Raw genomic sequence first — 18,212 nt, forward strand, 5'->3', positions numbered from 1 at the left:
ATTTACGTACCTTTGCAGGTTGTTATCAGCCAAAATTGCTTGTATGGGGAATGGGAAGTACCCGCTCCTCCATGATTTTCCTCTGAGCGTCAGATGATGAGTTGCACCAACATATCACAGCTCTCAACTGTGCTGCAAAATAATAACCTCTAAGAGAAGGCAAGCCCCACCCCCCCTTTTCCTATGCTAATTGCAAAGTTTTGAGACGAGCTCTAGGCCGTTTACCCTGCCAAATATACCTTCATAGCGTCTTGTTCCATTCATTGAATTGATTTTGATTAATCACTATTTGTAGGGTCTGAAAGAGATATAACAGTCTGGGCAGTATATTCATTTTAATAGACTCAATCCTTGAACTGAGACTAAGAAAAGGAATCAGGCTGCATCTTGCCACATCTTCCTTATTTTTCCTTTTTATATAAAGCCTGATAGTTACATTGTGATCATTTTGCCAAATCTTTTGGCATAATAATGCCCAAATATTTGAAAGACTTTGTGTGCCATGCCCAGGGTATCGAATTTTACTTTCTCTTGGTGGGCTATAGCAATATGAAAGTAATTGGGTTTTATCTATGTTGATCTAACCCAGATAAATCGGCTTGAGAAGCAGTTTTAAGACACGTCCCGCAGAATGACCACGTGTGGATTTGCAGGTTTATTTTGTTGGATATTCGCATCCATCCCCTGGAGGACTGAAATATATCCTCGAGATAGTGGATGCGGTCACCAAGTGGAGAGAGGCTTCCACAACTAGACAATGAAATGTGTTGACGTCACAGCCAAGATTTACCCGTCTTTACCCGTTGGGCATTGCCAAGGACTCTAGAATCAGATCACGGTCCCCGCTACACTGTACAGGTGATACAATATCTAATGAAACTGTTTGGGGGTAAAATAGAGATTCCATATCCCCTATCGACCACAATGCAGTGCGATTGTTGAACGGATGAACTGGACTTTAACAACAATGTTGCCCAAAATGACTAAACGGCTCATGGGTCACTGTCTTACTCTATGTTCTTATGATAGTGTTCACCACAAAAGCATTCTCTCCTGCATTTATACGTTTTAAGTTGACAATTGGGAGAAAAAACATGGAAGTGTTCGTATTCTTTCTTGGCTAGATTTATCACAGGCCGAGTATGATGGCACTGAAAAGGACGAATGCAAGCAGCAATTAATTGACTCTATTAAGGAGGCCCATTATGATGCCGCCCATAGTACGTGACGGAGGAAGCGGCAGAGCGAAGCTTGTTTCGAGGTGCGAGCAAAACCGCGGGCGTTTAAAATAGGACTGAAGGTTATGATGTCACTACATCAGCCGAGACCCTTTACACCTTCCAGATTTGTCGGCACAGAGTCAGTCCATCAGTATATCGAATTCAGAATGCTCCAAGCAAGTTGGGTTGGTATCATATCAATAAACTCAAACCTTTAGAGATAGTCATTGTCCTCTAGTAGCTGAGTTCCAGAAAATATATTGCCAATGGGGTGCCCTGGACCGAGATAAGATGATCCTCTTAGATTTATGTTTCGACGATGACGTGGATGAAGGAGCAGTTGCTTCTTCAATGAGTTGGGCAACCACTTCCCGTTTGTACCCTGAGGATGAGGATAGGTCACATCTTTGCACTCGCCCGATTCAAAGTGGATAGAGGCTTTCCCAAATAGATAATGAAAACCGCTGACGTTTCAGCCACGATTTTGTTTTTGAAAGAGTTTTTACCCGATGGCGATTGACAAGCACTTTAGAATCAGTCATGGTCGCCGCTGCACCGCACATGTGATACAAAATGTAATGAAACTGTTTGGGAGAAAACACAGTTGGTATCGCTTATCGACCACAATACAGTGCAATTGCTGAATGGATGAACACAACGTTAAGGACAATGTTAGTTAGAATGAAAGGGTTAGAATCCTTGTTTAGGCTAGATTTATCATCAGCCGAGTGTGGTGGCATTGGGTAGAACAAATGCAAGCAGCAATTAATTGACTCTATTCAGGAGGCCCATTCTGCTGCCACCTATAACAGGAGACGGAAGAAACAGAAGAGCAAAGCTTATTTCGAGGTGCGAACAAAACCGCGGGTGTTGGAAATAGGACAGAAGGTTATCATGTTTCTAAATCAGCCAAGCCACTTTACAGCTTCGCGATTTGTAGGGACATATGATATCGCTGACAGAACCGGTAGATCAGTATATCGAATTCAGACTGCTACAAATAAGTTGGGATGGTATCATGTTAACGACCTCAAACCCCTTGGAGATAGTCAAAGTCCTCTCGTAGCTGAGTTCCAGAAAACCTATTGCCAATTGGATGCTATGGACCGAGATGAGTGATCCTCTTAGATTTATGTTTCAGGCAATCGACGGTGATGGGGATGAAGGAGCAGTTGCCCCCTCAGTGACTTGGGCACCTACTTCCAGTTTGCTCCCGTAGGATGAGGATAGGTCACATCTTTGCACTCGACCGAGCTAAGGTGGAGTCAATGGAAGAGAGAAACAGATGGGAGAACGTGTTTGTTGTGTGGTCTTCTGGAAATAAAGTGGGAGATAATTGATATGATATGAACGGATTTTAACAAGGCGTTAAGGTTAGTCATGGTAGGACCATCTATAACGTCAGAAGGTTTCGTATCCATGGAAAATTAGCTGCCAGATTCAGAAATGACGCCCACAGAAGGCAGAGGATAATTGTGGATGGAGCGTTTTCTCTCTGGATGTTGGTGACAGGTGTCCTGAAGAGATCTGTCTGAGACCCAGGGTTTTTTTTTTGTGTTTTTATGTGGAAGGATGGTTTATTGTATTTCCAGTGATGTGAAAGTTGGTGGGATTATGGATAGTATAGAAGGTTGTCACAGATTACAACAGGACAGTGACAGGACGCAGAGCAGCGCTGAGTAGTTACAGATGGAGTTCAACCCGGAAGGTTACGGAGTGATCCATTTTGGGAGGAAGAATTTGAAGGGACAGGTGATACTTTCTTGAGCCAATCGAGGGCCGCACATTAGTACGAGTTCAGCAATGGAAACGGAGTGATGAAACTCTCTCCAATAAGTCGAGGGCTGCTCATCGCTACGAGTATCACAACCGCCACGGAGCGGTGCACTGCAGAAGGAAGTGTGATTGACAGGGAGCTTGACCACATCTGCTGTTCTGCATATAATCATAGTGACGCTCGAAAGGCAATATACCTGACAGTAAATCAGGAGAAAAAAATACAACTTCGTGGAAAATGACAGAACAGCCTGAAAACCTGCGGATTGTCCATAGATTTTACTTACTGTATTTACTGAAACAGAGAATGGATGGAAAATTTGCGGGAGAATAGCGGCAGGTTTGAGAATATCTTTAAGGTTAAATCGACTGCATGGCACGTCACGGGTGTGAGGTGATCAAGTCATTCACTGGCAGAGATCAGGTTCCTACCAAACGACCCATGTGTGCGCTGGAAAACATTGCTCTTCAAACTGTCCACAGCCCTCGCTAATTTCCCGAGGACACACTCCCCTTTTGATCACAGGTCTCTGGAATATCGCTGTGGATCTTTACAGTGTTTGCAGGTATACGTGCAGTGTATTTTATTTTATGTCAGCTGTAACTGTGATTTCCAACACACAAACAGACCGAAATGACTGGAACGAACGAAAGAAAAGAACAAAGGAATGTTCCCCTTTAATAAGGAAGTGTTGTTCATTTCGCCCGCCAGAACAAACTCCTTCACTCAATTTCAGAAGCGAATGTGCACGGTCAAATATTACAAAATAAATCAACTTCAAGATGAATGCCTGTTTTAAAGCAATAATGATATAAAAAATGCCATTTAAATAGCTGAAGCCAGGTATCATGCAAAATAACATGGAAAAAGGCACATTCTATTTTGTTTTACAGTAATGGACTCTATTGAGGAGTCAAATTCATGACACGGGGACAGAGTGAGTATAAATAGTTTAAGATAAGTGTTTGTGCAGTTGGTTTTCACTAATGTCCCTGACGTATTAGCCACGCTAATTGCCTCAGTGGAATTGTTCTCTGCTCAATAAAAGTCTGTTAACCGATCACCAGTCCATCTGAGCAGCTGAAACGCTCCGTACAACTGAACGCTGCTTCTGACGGAATATGGGATATCCGGCGATTTACTACATTGCGGCCATTTTCTATCCCACACTTGTAGCGGTTGGTGTCCCCGGTAAGATGCCGGAGCTGGTTACTTTTTGTATGGTGTCGTCGTTACTCTGCTGCGGTATCCGCACTGTTACTGAGCACAGATGCTACCCTCGGCTGAAAATGGAGGACTCAGGCATCTAATGGTTTTATTTCTATTTTCCATACTTTGATCGCAGAGTTTTCTTCTTTTCTCAATTAAGTTGGTCCCGATATTGTCACTGTTTCATAATTTCACCTCGTTGGGTTTTCGGAAGTGATGCTGGTCACTGCTTTTCAAGGTCCGTGTCTCTATCAGTGCAGACACTTCGACTTATAACAACGTGGCAGCTTATTTAAATGACGGTCCAGTCTATTTTCGACACGTAGGTCTGTTCTTGAAATGATAACTTGTGCTTTGTATCTTTAGATTCCACTTTGTCACGGCTGCAAACAATCCCTTCAGTTCTTTCACCACTAGTAATGGAAATGGTTTTGCTAACAGGAGTGATCGAGTGCCCACCGGTACGTGAGTCCTGGAACTTGGATGCCTTGTTCAAAACTGTCGGAAGGTCGCCAATCCACTGAGACTGACATCCGTCATTGTCCTCCAGCCGGAGTGCAGCGACGGAGACCTCACACACTGTATTCCCGCTTTCCACTTCCAAACAGACCATACCCACCATAGCATCGGTAGAATGGGGGCATTCAGGGAGCTGACCGTATTTCTATTATGTTTCTAAATTTCTTGCAGTTAACTTAACGGCGATTGTGATCCTTTCCCGTGGAAAATGCGGACTCTCCAAATGCATCACCCGTTACCTGGTTGGAATGGCAACAGCGGATCTGATGGTGGTTATCGTTGTTGCTTTAGTGGAACAGACCAACAATATCTACATTTATTCCAGATCCCTGCTCATCACTCCTGTGTGCGCTCTGACACTTGTCTTTCGGGTCGTAACGACGGACTGTTCTGTTTGGTTTACGGTCAGTTTTACCTTCGATCGCTTCATCGCCATATGTTGCCGAAAGCTGCGGGAGCGATACTGCACCGAGAGAACAGCAACGGTGGTTATGGTGACCGTGGCTATAGTGAGCTGCGGGACAGGGGTCCCGTTATACTTTGCCGTTGAACCTTACGTCATCATTGACAACACGCCGTGGCGGTGCACCGGCACATATGAATACGCTACTTCACCCGTGTGGAGAGGATACCAATTACTGCTCAGTATTTTAACACCATTTCTACCAATAGGCTTAATCCTGGTGTTTAACGGGTTAACCGTAAGACATATCGTTGTGGCAAATAGAGTCCGCAGAAGGCTTCGGCACAGCAGCGACAATCAGAAAGATGCCGAGGTGGAAAATCGCAGAAAATCGATGATTTTGCTGTTTTCTATTTCAGCTAATTTCATATTATTGTGGATGCCCTCTGTAGCCCATACCCTGAAATGGCAAATGCAAAACTATTTTTACCAGGACAGATATTTGAGTTCCCCGGTATACATCCTACAGCAATTTAGGTTCATGTTGCAAACACTCAGCATGTGCACCAATACTTGTATCTATACACTGACACAGAGGAAATTCAGAGAAGAGCTGAGGAATGGAATGAAGTATGTGTTTACATTAAATGGCCAGCTGTGTAGATAATGCCCGTGTCTACTGATGATTCAGCGGAGTTTTCAAATAAAACCGTTTTACAATGAACAGGTTTGGCAAATATGTCATAAACTCAAACAATCATGTGCCTGGTCGCCCGGAAATTGCAGAATTGGTGGAAGATCGCCCACATCATAAGTTCAGGTTGGTGGCAATACAAGCGCTCATTGCTGCTGGCGTGAATATTACACTGGTTGAAGTATGTTCCAAACTATCACAGACACTCGACTGTTACAAGGGCAGGGATGGCTTCAGGGCTTTCCGTGTTTTAGATGTTTCAAAATGGACAGGGTCGTTTAACATAATGTAAAGCATATATGTCAAACTCAAGGCCCGGGGGCCAAATCCGGCCCGCGGTGGAATTATCTTTGGCCCGCGAGATAATATCTAACTACTATTGAAGCTGGCCCCAGTAATCGAAGCGCATATGGCTTATGATATGGCTAATGCTGAGTTTATTCAGGTACAGGTTTTCAGGGTTTTTAGTGTTTATTCGGCAGTCTTCTTCATAAGAAACGGAATTTGTAAAGTGAAACACTTTGTAGTTATAGCAGAGACTGAGACACAGGAGAGCAGGCTGAAAAAACGGAGGCAACGAAAGCTGCCTTCGCACGCGTCCGACTGATCCGGCCCGCATGAAGCTGCATTTTGCTCAATCCGGCCCGTGACCTAAAATGAGTTTGACACCCCTGAAAAGGGAGTGCGATGGCTAACCAGGGATAGTATCGCAACTGCAGAAAAGGAGGACAACGTGGAGCGTTCGTTTGTTAATAAAATGTGAGACGAACACAGTAACATAATCACCCCATTTGGAGTATTCTGTACAGCCGCCCTCTAACAAAGTAACTGCAACTCGAAAAGTGAGCAACCGATCGTGAAGCGGTACTTGGACATTTTCTAGGTTATTTACATGAGTAACTGAAACATCCATAATGTTATTTGGCATCTCCCCAGTGTAAAAGTTTTAATTATGGCATAATTTCTTGATAGTATCCAGGAAGGATTCATGTCACTACAAGAAGACAGGCGCACTAGCGAACAGTCCGTACCGGATCTAATATTAGAAAAGGAAACGGGTCAGGTGATAGATCTCTCCGTGGGTCAGCATTTCAGAACAATAGGACAGAACTCCCCTCCACTTACCTTACCCAGGGATAGGACCAGAAAGTATGGAGTGTGTTTAATTGGGGTTCTGCGAATTATGGTGCTGGCTGGCAGGATTTTAGGAAGGTACATTGGAAAATGGTGCACTCGGGGTATTGCGCAACTGATATGTGGGGATTGTTTAGGGAGCACTTACACGGGGTTCAGTATAGGCTTGTCTCTGTGACGCAGGGAAAGGCTGACAGAGTAAAGTAACCCTTGGAGACAAGAAAGTTGGACAACACGTCAAGAGGAAGAAAGAACGATACTTACAGAACAGGAAGAAAGGATCAATTATCGCTATAGCGAGTCACAATGTAGACAGGAAGGAATATAACAGTGGACGTAAAGGAATGATAGGGGGATTTGAGAAATCCTTGACGAGTTGCACTGTGAAGAACAGGAGGAGACTGCGGAGAGTGTGGGCAAATCAGAGGTAAAAGAGGAAAACTTGTGTCTGGAGTCCAAGGAAACAGTGAAGATCCTTACTGAATGCATTGATCAATGTGCCCACAACGTAATAAGGCAGATATGCTCGAACGTGCCGACGCTGAGAAAGAGGATGTGCTGGAAACTTGGGAAAACATTATGATAGATGATTCCCGGGTGCCGGAAGAGTTATAGTCCAGCTAATTTTGGAAGGCGAACTCAGATATTGGTGAGCTTTTGGACAGGATATTTGTGTTTTCGCTGGCCACGGAAGTAGAACTAGAAGATTGGAGCGTGGAAAATGTTATTCATTTGTTGACGAAAAATAACAGGGATACTTCTTGGAATTATAGACCATGGATTCTTACATCAGTAGTGGGTAAGCTACTGGAGACGATTACTAAAGAGGGAATTAATGAGTATTTGGAGAAACGTAGTCTGGCTACGGAGAGAAAGCGTGGTATGTTGTCATTAATGAGCCAGATTGATTTAATTGAAAAAGTGAAAATAAATCTAACGGATGAACGAGGACAGTCGATGTGGGTGCATTAATTATGGTCAGGCGTTTGATCAGTTCCCATAGTAGACTCATTCAGAAAGTCAGGAGGCATGGGATCGAGGGAAACCTGGCTGCGCTGATTCAGAATTGGTTTCCTAACAGAAGGCAGATGATGTAGTAGACAGAATAAATTCTGGCTGGAGGACAAATGGCAGCCGTGTTCCGCATGGAGAGTCGAAACTTCGGTACAATTTACAACTCTATTGCGAGTCTGCAGTTACAGTACTCCGAGAAATAGGGCTGAGTAATTAATCTTTTTAATCTGACCACACAGCGGCACCCGGATAATTAATGGAATTAGGGCTGATGACGTAAGCAAATGGCTGAGCTATCGACCGCACCAGCGCGTTTTCTGAACTGACCTGTCATTTACATATTACAGGGCAAATGCTACAACGTCTGCAAAACACCTTTTCCAGTGGAGCCCTACAATTTTAAACCAGCATTTCAAAGTGCTCAGCAGCAGCTTCTGGCGCTTATTAAAAGAACCAGCCTTCCAAAATGTCAATTCTAAATTCCCAATTCAAGTACACACCAATTTATCCTAAAGCTAATTTACCTCTGAATCGTGGTTTTATCGTATCGGGTGTAGATACGCTCATATTTCGATCCATTTAACCCTGAATCCACATGGCCGGTGTGGAATCCGTGTCTCCGTCTGAAATCAATAATAAATGTAACATGCAAAACTACACAAACTGAAAACGCAGCGAGAGCAAAGCAAATATCCCGGCTCACACTTGTCTTCCTTCAAAAGCATCTCAGGCAATTGGAGAATACAGAATAAACAATTTCAAAAGCTTCCATCTTCTTCTACTGTAACCATCCATTAACTCAGTCTGCCTGCTTTAGTGTGTGCAAGGACAGAGGGACAAAACAGTATCAACGGCTTTCTAAATTGGTCGGTGCTGTGGGACACTAAAGCTCTAACCCAGATATACAGTCAGACATCCATAGGGAACCACTGCACAGAAGCAGGGTCTTCAGCCCGTCCAGTCAGTGAGGAAATATTTAAACTGCCTACTCCCATCGTCCTCACCCGGACAGTGGCCATCCATATCCCTCTCATCCGTGTACTTCTCCAATCATCTCTTAAACGTTGACATCGGAATCTCAATTACCATTTGTGTTGGCAGCACTGTCTACACTCTGACCACCCACTGGATGAAGAAGTTTCCCCTTATGTTTCCCTTAAACATTTCACATTTCGCCCTTCACCCATGATCTCCAGTTGTATTCTCGCCCAACATCAGTAGAGAAAGCCCGCTTGCATTTACACTCTCTATACGCCTCATAATGCTGACTACCTCTATCAAATCTCTCCTCAGTCTTCTACCCGCTCGGGAATAAAGTGCTGACATATTTAATCTTTCCTTTTAATTAAAAACATTCAGTCCCGGCAATAGCTGTGTAATTCTTTTTCTGCATTCTTTCAGTCTTATTTGCATCTTTCCAGCAGATAGTTAAGCCCAACCGCACACAATATTTTAAATTGGGCCCCAATAAATCCTTAAACCACAGCAACGTAACATCCCAACTCCTGTACTCAGTATTTTGATCTATGAAGGCTAATGTGCGAAAAGCTGTTTTTACGACACTGTCTAACTGTGCCGCAACTCTCATTGAATTATGGTTCTGCATTCCCAGATTCGTTTGTTCTATCGTACTCCTCAGTGCCCTATTTCTCGTTGGGTCAGACCAACCCTGGCTGGCCCTCCCAAGTGCAACATCTAACACTTATCTGCGTTAATTCCGATCTGACATTTATCAACCCATTTTTTCCAGCTGGTCCAGATCCCGTTTCATGCTCCGGTACTCTTCCTAGTTGTCAACTACACCCGTAATGTTGTTGTCATCGGCAAATTTGCTGATCCAGTTAGCGACATCATTATCCAGATCATTGATAAAGATGACAAACAACAACGGACGCAACAACGATCCCTGGGATACTCCACTCATCACAGGTCCCCAGTCAGAGAGACAACTTTCCATTACCACACTCTAGCTTCCCCAACGTACCGAAAGGCCAATCCAATTTACTTCCTCATTGTGAAAGCCAAGCGTCTGATCCTTCCCGAGCATCCTCCCACACGGAAACCTGACAAGACTTTAGGAATTTTGAGATTTGTTTATAAATCCAAGGATCCACGATGGCACTGGTGATTCACGCGACGTATTGCGGACAGCTCGCAAAATGTCTCGATGTATTTCTGCTGACCCACTGTAGCTGCAATGTGAAACCCCTAATTTCCCTTTAAGAAACGTACTGTTGAACTGTCTAAATTACTCAGCAGTTTAACGAGCTGCTGAAGGACCAGATGGACTTGACTCTCGGGAATGCAGGTGCGGCACCTTTCAGCGATCAGCGAAGGTCAGCCATTACCATTGCCGGAAAAGAGGTCGGTTCGGAAGACTTCAAGCCAGACTAAATCGACGGGTTATGAAGCATCCTTTACCCGGCATCTTCTTCGCGAAAGGCCAATGACTTGAAAACGATGCATTACATCAGCGCAACATTGCAGTTTCGGAGGGAAATGAGGTGCTGCTGTCTTCTCTGTTTCATGGAGATATGGCTCAGTTCGGTGGAACAGCCGGAAGGAATCTCGATCCACCGTTCGGAGAAGATAAGAAGGTATTGTGGTGCTGGGGGTGGGGGGCGGTGGAACGGCGGTGTTGTTTCATGACTAACTCTTCATGCTCTCCGTACATAGCGGTCTTGCCGCACCCTTGTTCCCCCAATCACAACATCCAATGATTGAGTCCTGTCGGTGCTGCTTACCGAGAGGTTCTCCTCATTGATCCGGACGGCACTTCACATACCGCCAGAGGAGATGTTAAGCAAGCATACCATGTACTGAGTGCCGCGACCAGCAAGCAAGGAACTGCCTACCCTGAGGACTTTCAAATCATTGCGGGGTTTCTATCAGGCTTATTTAAAGAATTCTGGGCTTATTTGTCATCAGCACGTCATTCTCAGTACCAGGGGCTCCCGCACTCTCGACCACTGTTAGAGCACGATCAAAATGCCTAGCATTCCATCCCCAGAACATATTTCGTTCATTCTGAACGTCTGGTTTTCTTTCTCCTACCTCTACCCAGGCGGAGGGTGAGGAACAAGACACCAGATGTATCGGCGACAATGTCACGGGAATCGGGGGCCGACTACTGAATTGTTTCGAGGCGAGGACAGAAACAAAAATGACCCAGGGCTCATAAGAGAATCTGAATGTTACCATCTTTATAAAGACACTGGAGAACGAGTGTTTCCCACCGATTCATACAGTCCAGAGTGTTCCTTAACCAGAAGCATTGGGTGAACAAGAGATATGCAAAGTGATGAGCAGTAGATTCGTGACAATATTCATCACATTCATTCATTCATTATTATTATTATTTATCCATTGATTTTGTTTTGTATTTTTTTGATTTGATAGTGTATGTTGCTGTGATGCAACGCATCATCAGCTTCCCTGGTGGTCTAGTGGTTAGGATTCGGCGCTCTCACCGCCGCGGCCCGGGTTCGATTCCCGGTCTGGGAATAAAAATATTTCCTGCTGTAAATTAATGTGTTGATTTTAATTTATTTTGTGTATTCATTGCTTCCACAACAACCCCATTCCTGTTTGTGTTTAACCAGCATCCGCTTGATTCAGCGCCAGAAAACCACAAAATACAGGAGCAGAATTAGGCCGTTTGGCCCATCGGGTTTGCTTCGACATTTCCTCTCAGCCCCATTCTCCTGCTTTCTACCGTGTGTACTACCTCTTTCCGGCCACAAATGCTGCCTGACCCGCTATACACTGTTTCGGCAGCGATTCGTTATTTGTTCTGTATGACACTTGTTAGACAATGAAAACATGACTTTGAAAAATAGATATCGCAGGTGCAGTCTCAATAAAGCTGGAAATAACTGTGCGACGTCTTACAGACAATACCCTGCAATCGATACAATGTAGATTTGATCTTCTTCACTCCTCACTGCACCTCAATCCACTCAGAGATGCTGTCTCTCTGTAGAACAGGGTGACCATACATTTCCCATATTGGACTCTGGTCCTACTCACTCAGTTTGCCGACACCACCCTGACTCATCTGCCCGGGGTCATCACTGCTCAAATCTCAGTGAGTATTGTCAGGTCCGGTCGGGTTTATTGCCGTGTGCACAGGGACGGTGAGGGACAGGTACAATGAAACACTTGCAGCGTCATTGCAGGCTCGAAAAGACAGACAGTACGCAAAACATAAATTGTACAATTCTGCATCATTAACAAACGGTAGATATAAATCTTGTGCCAGTTTCAGGCTTGGAAATGATTCCTCAGGCAAACTGATGACATAGATTGCGAACTATTATATCCACGGTGGAGCATCCAGGCCCAAGAATGGCCTGTTTATTCCTTTTCTTTAAACAGACAGTCAACAGAAAGAAGGGCGAGTCTCTAGCCCTCTTCAGCCAGCCCTGCCATTTTATAAGATCAGGCTGGCCCAGACTTTTTCTCCATCCTCCCCCCTCCCCATACCGCAGTTGCCGGACAAAAGTCGGCCGGTGTCCTCCACCAAATCTTCTACCGGCTCCCCAGGTGAGAGGAGATAAACTTCTGTCGCCCGCCTTTATTTCGACTCCCTGACAGCGTCCCCAGCTTCGATCAGATGCATATGGATATGAATGTTATATAATGGGACATTGTTCTGAGTTTTGCTCAGTATTGACGGGACTTTGGGGAGACAGAAGCAGTCAGAGTCTGTGGGAGGGAACAGCTCTTGGGTGAAACCCTTTCCCCAATTGGATAACACGTTGGATTGACATCTGCATACACGAATGGGAGCAAGGTATGTTGCACGCCTTTTGATTAGATTGGTTGATGTCGGACCATTACACCGCGTCAGTGACAATTGGCGAGGGTGATTTTGACGGAAGGTCAGCGAACCGATTTGTCTATGGCAATAGGCTGGATCGCTCGCTAGACAAGAGAGAATGGGGAGTCTGTAGAGTGAGTGATATGAAACGGCGAAAGCTTTTCGCGTTCAGAGACCGTGTTACCCACTAATGCGAAAGGACGAAGTCCACTTCTTTACACTGACGCTGAAATATCCGTTCTCTGTATTTGATTCTTTTAGTTTTACAAAGCTCCAAACTACAGAGAGTTTAAGCTGCCCAAAGGGGATTGATCAGAGTTGTAATAGAAATGACATTTGCCCAATGGGTGTAAAAATCTAAAAATCTGCCGGCTGGTACGTAGTTGTCAGCAGCCACGGTGTTAATTTTTTATTGGCAGCGAGGTTTCTATTCCCTGGTGCCTGTAGTGTGAGCACTGCGAGCAGGGTTCGAGCCTTCGCGGGGAATCCCCATTGGATTTCAAGTCCAACGCATTAACCACTCGGCCATCGCAGCTCCATCAATGTTCAGCACCCACCGTAGCACTGCACCTGAAGCGAGGGTTGTACTTGATTTATTTCTAGTAACGGAAAAGGTGATTCATCATTCCGATACAAATAGAAAAATTGGACAGCTTTGGAATTTGTTTCAACACCGTTGGGTCGGAACGGGAGGGTGGAGGGATAACACTGGCGTCAGTCTCGTAAATGAAGGAGATTTCAACTGTTGGGGATAAAGGTCAGGATCAGAATCAGGTTTATAATGATGGACATATGTCAACATTACATTGTTGTTTTATATTCTACCCCTCCTGAACCGAATGTTAAAATTGCATTTGCCTTCCTTTACCTCTGACTAAGCCTGGAAGTAAACATTTAGGGAATATTGCACAAGGTCTCTTTGACCTCTGATTTCAGAAAACCTTCCCCATTCAGAGACTTTTTTATCCTTTTTTCCAAGGTGCATCACCGTACCACACGCTGATCTATTTGACAAATCTTCTCTCTTTCTCCTCAACTGTCTTTGATCTTCAATGTGCTTCGAATCTTTTGAATTATTTAACACGTTGAAGTCAGACTACCTTTCTTATATTCTCCTTTCTTCAGCCTAACTTCCTTCTTTCGGAGTGAAGTGACACATCGCAATTTTCCAACCATCAGGATCTATTCCAGAATATCAAGTCAAGTCACTTTTATTGTCATTTCGACCATAACGACTGGGGCAGTACATAGTAAAAATGAGACAACGTTTCTTTTCAGGACCATGGTGTTACATGATACAGTACAAAACCGAGACTGAACCACGTAAAAAGCAACACAGATAAAAACCCACAGAGAAACTAAAGTAGATTCCCGACCTACACAGGACTGCATGAAGTACACAAAACAGTACAGGCATTACAATAAATAATAAATAAGCAATAGGGCAGTAAGATGTCAGTCCAGGTTCTGGGTATTGAGGAGACTGATAGCATGGGGGAGGAAACTGTTACATTGTCTGGTCGTGAGAGCCCGAATTCTCCGGTACCTTTTTCCCAGAAGGCAGGAGGGAGAAGAATTTGTATGAGGGGTGCAGGGTGTCCTTCATAATGCTGTTTGCTTTGCGGATGCAGCGTGTAGTGTAAATGTCCGTGATGGCGGGAAGAGTGACCCCAATGATCTTTTCAGCTGACCTCACTCTCCGCTGCAGGGTCTTGCGATCCGAGATGGTGCAATTTCCGAACCAGGCAGTGATGCAGCTGCTCAGGATGCTCTCAATAAAACCCCTATAGAATGTGATGAGGATGGGGGGTGGGAGATGGATTTTCCTCAGCCTTCGCAGAAAGTAGAGACTCTGCTGGGCTTTCTTTGCTATGGCGCTGTTGTACATATAATGATACGTGAAGGAGTGCCTACAGAATCTCTCCAGTTACCACTTTCAGAATCCTGGGGTGTCGTCCAACTGATCCCGATGACATCTATTATCAGTCCTTTCAGCTTCACGGGCACCTCCTGCAGGTCACAGCATCCACTCTCACTGGTGCCCTCTGACACGTGTTTCTCGGTGCCATTATGCTGGAGTCTTCCACAGAGCAAAATATTCATTCAGTTCGTCCCTTTTCTTTTTCCCCCATTACTGCTTCTTCCGCGTCATTTCCAGGTTTCTGATACCCACTTTCGCATCCCTTTTAATCTTCATATGTCTGAAAAAAGGTATTTTCTCCAGTGTTAGCCATTTTTGAAAGCGTCCCAAACCCCCGGCTTCCCTCTAATGCTTCTTTCTAAGCCCTCACTTTTGCCTTTATGCTGTCTTTACTTTCCACTGTCAGCCATGGTTGCCTCATCCTCCCTTTCGAATATTTATTCTTCTTTGGGATGCACCTTTCCAATTGCCCCCAACAAACACCAGCCATTGTGGATTTTCCGTCAGTCATGCTGGTGCCCCTTTCCAATCCACCTGGCCCGCTCCAGACTGAGGTCGCTGTTCTTTTCTGCCAGTAACGGGTCGAGGACTATTATCGTCCCTGTTTTTATTTCCGCGAGTGACGGGGTCGAGGACAGTTATGGTCCCTGATTTCTTTATTCTGCGAGTGTGTCTGATCATAAGACCCTGGGGCATATTCAGACCGCCAAATGATTGAACTCCCGCCAGGCCCGTTGGGCATTGTTTTTTTTTGGACGGTTCAAGTTTAACCTCACGTACTGTCCAGGATCCAAGAACGGGAAGCCGTACGCGCTATCCCGCTAGCATGACTCCAAGGATGACACCTCCATTCCCGAGACGATCCTGCGAGGAGGTCGCCCTCACTTGGGAGATCGAGGCTAAGGTAAACAAAGCCTAGCGGGACGAATCCGCCCCAGGGAATGCACCCGGCGATCGCCTGTACGTGCGAAGTCCGTCAGGCCTCAGGTTCTCCAATGGGGGCACACATCCCGGTTCACCTGACACCCCGAGAGTGATCGGATCCTGGTTCTCCTGAGGAAGCACTTTTGGTGGCCGTCCACGGAGGGGGCACCCGTTCTTATGTCTCGGCTTGTTCCATCTGTGCCCGGGGAAAGGACTCTCATCTACCGCCTGTGGGTCTTCTTCGTCCTCTACCTGTACCTGGTCGTCGCTGGTCACACATCGCCCTAGACCTCGTCACCGGTCTACCCCTTCCCGCGGAAAACCCACTGCTCTCACCGTGGTAGACCTATTCACCAAGGCGGTGCACTTTGTGGCTCTCCCTAAACTCACTTCCTCTCAAGAAACCGCAGATCTTCTCGTCCTCCACGACTTCCGCCTCCACGGAAGACGGAGAATGCCATAGTATCAGATCGAGGTCCCCGGTTCGTCTCGCAGCTATGGAAGGCTTTCTGTCGAGTCTTAGGTGCATCGGCCAGCCTGTCATCCGGCTTCCACCGCCAGACGAACGGGCAGACGGAACGGGTCAACCAAGACCTGGAGGCGACGTTACGTTGTGTAACAGCAAACAACCCGTCGACCTGGAGCGACCACCTCCCGTGGGTTGAGTACGCCCACAACTCCCTGGTGAGCTCGGCCATTGGGGGGTCTCCGTTCGAGTTCTCCCATGGGTACCAACCCCGCTGTTCCCCGCGCAAGAAGGGGAGATTGCGATACCGTCGGTTCGGGACCATATTGATCGGTGTCGGAAGGTTTGAGAGGAAACACGCACGGCCCTACTCAGATCAACAAATGCAAATACGAAGAGAGCCGACTGACACCGGACTCCGGCACCGGAGTACCAACCTGGGCATAGGGTGTGGCTTTCCTCCAAAGACATCCCGCTCAAAACCTAACATAGGAAACTCGCCCCTCGCTTCCTGGGACCATTCAAGGTTGAAAGGATTATCAACCTTGGAACCTGGGAATGATTGGGAATCCCACAGCGGTCCGCCTAATGCTGCCAAGGTCCATGCGCATTCACCCAACTTTTCATGTGTCTCAGTTATAGCCAGTCTCCGTCAGCTCCTTGTGTCCCCCAGCTGAGACTCCCCCACCTGCCCGTCTCATCGACAACCATCCGGCATTCACCGTCCGAAGACTACTGGATGTGTGCGGTCGGGGCTGGGGTCTCCAATACCTGGTGGACTGGGAGGGGTACGGTCCTGAAGAGTGTTCCTGGGTCCCCCGCTCCTTCATCTTCCACCGTTCCCTCATCCAGGACTTTCATCGGGACCATCCAGACAGGCCTGGAGGATCGCCGGGAGTCTGCTGTTGGGGGGGGGGGGGGGGGAGGGGATACTGTCTCGATCCCTTCTGACAATCGCCTACCTGGCTATGTTCCTCAGGAATTATGCCTCAATCACCTCGTTTAGTTCCCAATCATTCCCAGGTTCCAATAACTACGAACACCTGCATTCCAACAACCAAAGTAGTATAAGAATCCTGTGACCACAACTAGAAGGTGCCAGTTCGTTGGTCGTGCCATGGTTCTTAGGACTATCAGTTCTAAGTCTGGCATCGTTCCTGAATTCTCTACTAAAACCAAGACTCCGGGTAAACACTCCCTTGGCACCCATTCCACGCCCGTGTTCAGCACTTGGGTTCGTTCCACCGCCACGTCCTTGTAACACTCTACCTATACCCATATTCCAGGGAATAAAGTCCAAACTATTTAATACTTGGTACTGAAAACGGAAAGGGACGGTGGGCAATGTTTTGTACTTATTGCTGTGCTTCAGAGCAGGGCGGGGAGGGGCAGCCTCGGGTCATTGCTCAGGAGCGCAAAGCATTGAGCGATTCACACGGTTTCTGTGGTGTAGTGGTTATCACGTTCGCTTTACACGCGAAAGGTCCCCAGTTCAATCCCGGGCAGAAACATTGTTTGGGCTTCAGTGCTTCAAATGAACTTGAGACACAACTTTTCAGTTTGTGTTCAAGTTTACTGTCATGGGCATCCAGGTGTAAATATAATGAACATTCGCGTTTCTCGCAATAGCGCATTGTATTTCAAACCTGACAAAGGTAAATTAAAGAAAGAAGAATTAATAGAAATTATATATAATTTCCAGGAGAACATAAACGGATTTAAACCTAAGGAGGTTCGTAGATAACGTACACTGCGTAACGGGAGAATCAGCCTTCAAACCTATTGCCATGTATTGTCGCATGAGGATGCATTGTGGTTTCAACGGAGCTCGCATCTCAAATGTTCCCATTCAGACAAACATCAGGAAGAATAACCGTGTGCTGCAAAATTTCAAACCTACTTTAAAATGTTAAATCGCTTTCTTTTTCCTCCTCCTGTGTTCCACTCCTTCCTAGTCCCACCATACAGACTCTCTGTTCAATTTCTCCGCCAGAGTCTTCTAGGTTCCACCTTTTCCGTCTGCCTCTCCCTCTCTCTCTCTCTCTCTCTCTCTTTCTCTCTCTCTCTCTCATCTCTCTCTCTCTCTCTCTCTCTCTCTCTCTCTCTCTC

The 18,212-nt window shown here is 45.9% G+C and overlaps 2 non-coding genes across 2 annotated transcripts; both read left to right on the forward strand.

Moving 5' to 3' along the window:
• Positions 1-11,402: 11,402 nt before the first annotated feature.
• On the forward strand, positions 11,403-11,474 carry trnae-cuc (transfer RNA glutamic acid (anticodon CUC)). The gene has a single exon. It is a non-coding gene; the product is annotated as a tRNA-Glu (tRNA).
• Positions 11,475-17,541: 6,067 nt separating this feature from the next.
• trnav-uac (transfer RNA valine (anticodon UAC)) lies at positions 17,542-17,614 on the forward strand. The gene has a single exon. It is a non-coding gene; the product is annotated as a tRNA-Val (tRNA).
• Positions 17,615-18,212: the final 598 nt, after the last annotated feature.

This window comes from Hemitrygon akajei, unplaced genomic scaffold (assembly GCF_048418815.1).
Source record: "Hemitrygon akajei unplaced genomic scaffold, sHemAka1.3 Scf000092, whole genome shotgun sequence".
NCBI classification, from domain to species: domain Eukaryota; kingdom Metazoa; phylum Chordata; class Chondrichthyes; order Myliobatiformes; family Dasyatidae; genus Hemitrygon; species Hemitrygon akajei.